Genomic DNA, 6294 nt, shown 5'->3' on the forward strand with positions numbered 1-6294 from the left:
CCTGCCTGCCTGCCTCCCTGCCTATCTGCCCTGCCTGCCTTCCTCATTTACGCGCTGACAGCCCAATCAATGGGGGCTTCCTTGCATCCCCAGGCCACTTACTGTACTGTATTGATGCATGGACCCAACTGCTTTAAATATGCACCCGTGTCATAGATTGCAAAGACCAAACACAGCCCAAGCCCTCCAGGGGGGGACAAATGGGTCTCTTGTTCCGGGCCCAAGGACAGGTGGGTCCCAGAATTGGGTCCTCATTATATTGTATGTATGCACACATTTTTTTGTATGCAAACATTTCTGTCTGCACACGTAGATGAGGATCCCTCTGCAACCTATGATTGTTAAGAAACTGCTGTCACTCAAAAAATGTGCTCACATGATTGGCTGCTTAGCATCTTTCCCCCTCCTCACAGGGGGAAGCGGCAAACCTGTCTGGGATGGGGGGGATGGGAGTCTTTTAGATTACTTTGCCGTGGGCTATGCGGCCCTGCAAGCCACATATACAGTCCACTTATTACACCTCGCATACCACTGGCTAAGAGATACAGCGCGCAATATAGGCCACTCTGCAGGATGAGATATCATTGAAAATGGCGATAGTGGCGTACTTTTCTGAGATGTGAATGATGCCTGTGGATGATATATGTTGTATACGTATATGGTACTCTGGTTGAACTAAGAAAATCCTGCATGCTTTTCTTTTCCTTTTTATCTGAATACAGTACATGTGATGAATACAGTAATGTCCTTCTTTTCAGGGACTCTGCGGGATAGTGGAATCGTCATTGCCACAACCCACTATGGGTGTACTTCTGCTAACCTTTAAAAACACACACATTTACAGTAAATCCCCCTTTCGCCAAACAAAACCCTTTTTTATTCTGTGCATCGTATGTAATCTGCCATGGAAAATTGGATTTATTTTCCCCAAGAATTCATCAGCTCTCTATGATGTCCATGGGATGAGTGAAACCCATTCAATGCTATACCCACATTTCTGGATAAATATGATCTAAGCATGCTTGGGAAGGCAACTTTATACTACTGACATCCAATCGAATGAGGGAAAGGCAAACGTCTTGCAGAAAAGGCGCAGTCGCGCATTTTATTCTCCTATTTTATTTTAGTGGGTTAGCATGACAGCTCTTTCGACCTAAGCCTCCTTCTTCTTCAGCGTCCTACAGAGGAGGTAGGCATGTAGGAAAGGCAAACTTCACCATAGCTCTATGCCTGATGAAACACATGATGCAAGCAGCCACATATCCTTCTTATAGTTCTTTTTATCTATGAGTCGATTTCATCCATCTGGTGTTGGCAATGTGCATGGTCTTGCCATGTATATTATGTCTTGCATATTATGTATGTCTTATATTGTTTTGCAATGAATATTATGTCACTTAGTTCCTTTATTTCATCCCAAAGGAAATTGTGCTCGAATCTACTCTACTCGTATCTGTGTATTATTTTATCATTCTCTCCCTCATAGTAGAGTATGCTGTAGGCACATTCACCCTGTTTAATAATACAGCATCACTTTAGTGCATCCAGGTCTTTGTTCGTGCCATGACCTCAAAGTAAAAGCCATCCTGTACTCTACCTGCTGTCTATGCTGTACGGGAAGCATCACACACACACACACACACACACGCACACACACACACACACACACACACACACACACACACACACACACACACACACACACACACACACACACGCACGCACACACACACACACACACACACAGAGAGACGCTCCACTGGCTACATGGATGGGTTTGTGTGTGTGTGTGTGGGTATGTGTGTGTGAGATTGAGAGAGAGAGAGAGAGAGAGAGAGAGCGAGAGCGAGAGAGAGCGAGAGAGAGCGAGAGAGAGAGAGAGAGAGCGAGAGAGAGAGAGCGAGAGAGAGAGAGACAGAGAGAGAGAGAGAGAGAGAGAGAGAGAGAGAGAGAGAAGAGAGAGTGACAGAGACAGAGAGAGAGAGTGTGTTTGTGTGTGTGTGTGTGAGCTTGTAGTTGTATGTGTGCGCGCATGTGTCAACTCTCCTTGTACAGCACAGAGGGACCTTCTGCAAAATGTAATACCATTACAATGTGGAATAGCACTCTATTGTCTGTCCATGAGAGAGCATCCATATGTCCAGAGATGTGAAGGATCTTTTTCTGTTCATTTTCTTTTCTTCTTTTTGCACAATACACAGGGGTTCCCTAACTGGGGGTCCGGGCCCCTGGTGGTGCCAAGAGGCCCCTCAGGAACACTGCTATTGAAGGGAACTTCCGTAAAAACAGGAAAACTTGGTTAACAGTTAACATAATTTCATAAATTGATTATTAGGAACATTCAAATACAAATGTAACTATATTAATGGATCAAAAAACTGTCAGGTGTTTGGAATTTGGCAAGGTGAGAGCGCCATAAAAACATTGTCAGGTGAAGCTCCCAGCAGAAACAGTTTGGAAACACTACATCTTCCATGCACAACAAGAAAGCAGAGGCCATTGGAGCCATGAGATAGTGTCTGAGACATTGGTGACACATATGCATATATATTTTTTCATCAAGTTCCATATAAATGGATGAAACCGTGTCTAAAGGGGATGACAGGAAATGGAAAATGTTTTGTGACAGTATGGTGTGGTTCAACAGCAGGTCAGATGAAACCATACAATGGCCAGGGGACAGTAGGAGCTGTCATGTGTAATATTTTCTAGTAGTTTCTTTCCAAAATTCATGCTGTCCATTCACAAATGTTACCTTTTTCATGAATACTTACAACCACCATCAAAGGCTAAGTATTCATTATGACTGCAAAACCACCTTTTAATTTATGAAAAATGCAATTTTGCCAATGTGTCAGTTCTGCTGATATGGTGTGAAGTTGTTCTGAGGAGTTCTACGAAAACAGCTCAAGTAACAAAAAATGGATTTTAGTGAACAGAAGAAATGTAATTGAATTTTCATAGTAAGTGTCTTCTCCTTTAGAAGACATGTAGTAAAACAAGTCCACCAGTCAAATCCATTCGGTCCCTCTCAATAATAAATATATAAATAAATAACGATTTATACATCATAGGTAATTTTCTAAGCAGCATTAAAGACTCTGCAGCAACAACAACAAAAAACTCCACATATTCAGGAATTGATACTGTGTGTGTCCTCTGGTGATGATGTGTGCGTGTGTGTGTGAGAGAGAGAGAGAGTAGCAATGGGACGTGTCAGCTCTACACCGCCCCTGTTTGACGTGTAATTATGGAGCTGAAACAGCTGTTTTTTTTATTGAACTTTAATTGGTTTTCGTGAGAGGGCTTGCCCCAGTTACATCCACAATCAGGCAGAGGTAATCCTGGTCGGAACAAAAAAAGAAATGCCTATTGCAGTATTGTGGAACATGCTGCCCAAAACGTACCATTAAAGTAAGAGAAACGGGAGCTTGGTGTCGCAGACTAGATTTTCAGTTTTCATGTGACTGCTAGTCCTGCAGCCAATATTTTTGGGACGGATGTGCATGCTTTTTTTCCTTTGATACACTTGGTATCGCTGCTATCCCACAGCCCACTGAAAAAACGTGCATGTTCTATGTTTTGCATTTTTGGGGCTGCTAAAATATGTTAGGTAGGCCTACATGAACTGCTAATTCTGTTTGCATCCACTGCAAATACATTGATGGTAAAGAATGATAACTGTATAGCAAGACAGTTTGAGGTATGAGGCTATTGATGCCCTAAAGCATTGTTTCCCAAACTGGGGTACGCAACACCATTGCAGGGGGTATGCGAGAAGATATGGAATATTTAAAAAAATAATAATTAAAAATCAAATGGCAAAGAATAGTGGCAACGTAATCAAACATCCCAAGTCTCCCGGAAGGTTCGAGAGTCTCCCTGATATCGATAGTGAATCACAGATGCCCGCGAGTCAGATAAAATATCCTAAATTCAGACTTCAGCCCAGTCGTGTCAGAGTGAAATATCACGAAAAGACCCCGGAAGCAGTTTGTGTGATAGGTCGTGTTTTTCCTTTTTTTGTTTTGTACAGAAAAGCAGATCAGATGATGTGTATACAAAGTGAAAATCAACTTAATACCATAGCAAATACAGCTTGGGGGAGGTGAAACAAGTGCAATAAAAAAATGAACATTTGCCAAAATTGAGACAATGTCAGATGGAAAATGAAAAAAATAAAATGCATGTTCTAGCCCACCCCATGTCACTCACTCATACACACACACATGTGCACGCACACGCACACACTCTCCCAAACCACTCACTCACTCCCTCACACAAACCACTTGCACTGGCCCACACACACACCCACACACACAATAAGCAAATAAAAACACACGTACACACACACACACACTCACCCTTCCAAACCACTCACACTTGCTCACACAAACCACTTACACTGACCCACAGTCTCTCTCTGACACACACACACACACACACACACACACACACACACACACACACACACACACACACACACACACACACACACACACACACACACACACACACACACACACACACACACACACACACACACACACACACACACACACACACACACGCACGCACGCACACACGCCACACGCACAGCAAGTCATCCATCCACCCATACATCCTCCCCCACACAATATATGAAATATGAAAAATCTGTTTCACACCTCAACATCTTGTATCGTAGAAAATAAACAAATACTGGAAAAAACAGCAACAAAATTGTTGACATAATACTGGTAACCAGATGTGAAGAAAATAAAATGAAAAAATAAAACATGTTCAAGTTCACTGGTTTAGCTTACTCCTGTCATGAGTGTAGATTCAGAGTGCTCTGCCCCTTCCACTGTCAATACTTGATTGGTTTAGTTAGTTGGTTCATAGGTCTGGTTTTCCCTTTTTCAGTGCACACATGTTCCTCTGTGGCGATGCTTAGAATTAGTGAGTGTGATGTGTATGTGTCTGTGTATTTAGCCATGTCCATGATGGTGGTGGTGGGCTTGGAGAGGGCAGATGTTAGTCTTTGTTGGGGTTGCAATTGGGTGTTGTGACTTCAGCTGACTTCGTGTGAGTGCAGCGCTTTCTAGTAACATTATCTCTTACTTGTGCTGCAACGTCTTTTACTGACTTTGTTGGCCACTCACCCTCAGGAAGCTGAAGGAACTGTGTATTGGACTGCCACTCGTAACTTTCAGTTAGGTCATCAGGACCGGCCCCTCCGGTAATGATGTCTGCTTTGTTCACAGCGCCTGGAATCCACCACTAATCTCTGAGGTCAACACTGCTCTGGAGCTCTCCAATTCCGTTTCAGTAGAGGGCTGCAAGCCTTAAAGCATGGAACATTGAGCAGATCCTTCAAGCAGGAGCCCTGGATCTACTCAGATCAAAGAGGAAGGAGTGAGGCAAGAGGTGAGAGGACCGGGTGAAACTCCATGATCCTGCCAAACCAACTCACCAAAGAGGAAAACAAAGCCCTGGGCCTCAGCTACACCATTGACGATGGAAGGACAAGGAGGAAAAAAATGTGCCTCGGCTAGGATTTGCTGAAAGACAGTCGGAGAACAAACACCAGAATCACTCACCAGAAGAGAGCTGTTAAGCCAAGCCTCTTGGAAGGCCCCAAGTCAAGATGTGGCCCCAATAAAACGGAGGAGAACCAAGACCAAAGGGGGAGGCATAGAGGCAGAAGGCATGTGCTGCACAGCAGACACCTGGAATGCTGCCTTGGCTCAGCACAGCATACTCTTCAAGGAGCTTTATGGCATGGTCTCTGAGCTCGCTGAACAAGTCTCACACCGCCAGACCCAACTGAAAGCACCATATGCATGCTCACTGCCATCAGAGAAGGTGATTGCACATGGTCTGGGCCGTACCTGCGGTGGAGCTGCAGCCATGGTGTCGTCGTGAGGCTAGGCTGTTGACCGCAAAGGGGACACTGTGAAGGCGAAGATGTGTGGAGCAGTCCTTGGAAATGGCCAAATCAAGGCCAAGAAGTGGCATCACCTAGTCGACAGCCAGACCCTCCTAGGTGCCATACAGAGTGAAAGTTAGGGATTGCAAACCTTCTACACAAACAGAGTTGGCGAGCTCCAGAGCAGCGTTGTCCTCAGAGATTAGTGGTGGATTCCAGGCACTGTGAACAAAGCGGACATCATTGCCGGAGGGCCATCCTGATGACTTAACTGAAAGTTACGAGTGGCAGTCCAGTACGCAGTTTCTTCAGCTTCCTGAGGGTGGGTGGCGAACAAAGTCAGTAAAAGACATTGCTGCACAAACAAGAGACAATGTCACTAG

This window comes from Engraulis encrasicolus, chromosome 8 (assembly GCF_034702125.1).
Source record: "Engraulis encrasicolus isolate BLACKSEA-1 chromosome 8, IST_EnEncr_1.0, whole genome shotgun sequence".
Classification (NCBI taxonomy): Eukaryota; Metazoa; Chordata; class Actinopteri; order Clupeiformes; family Engraulidae; genus Engraulis; species Engraulis encrasicolus.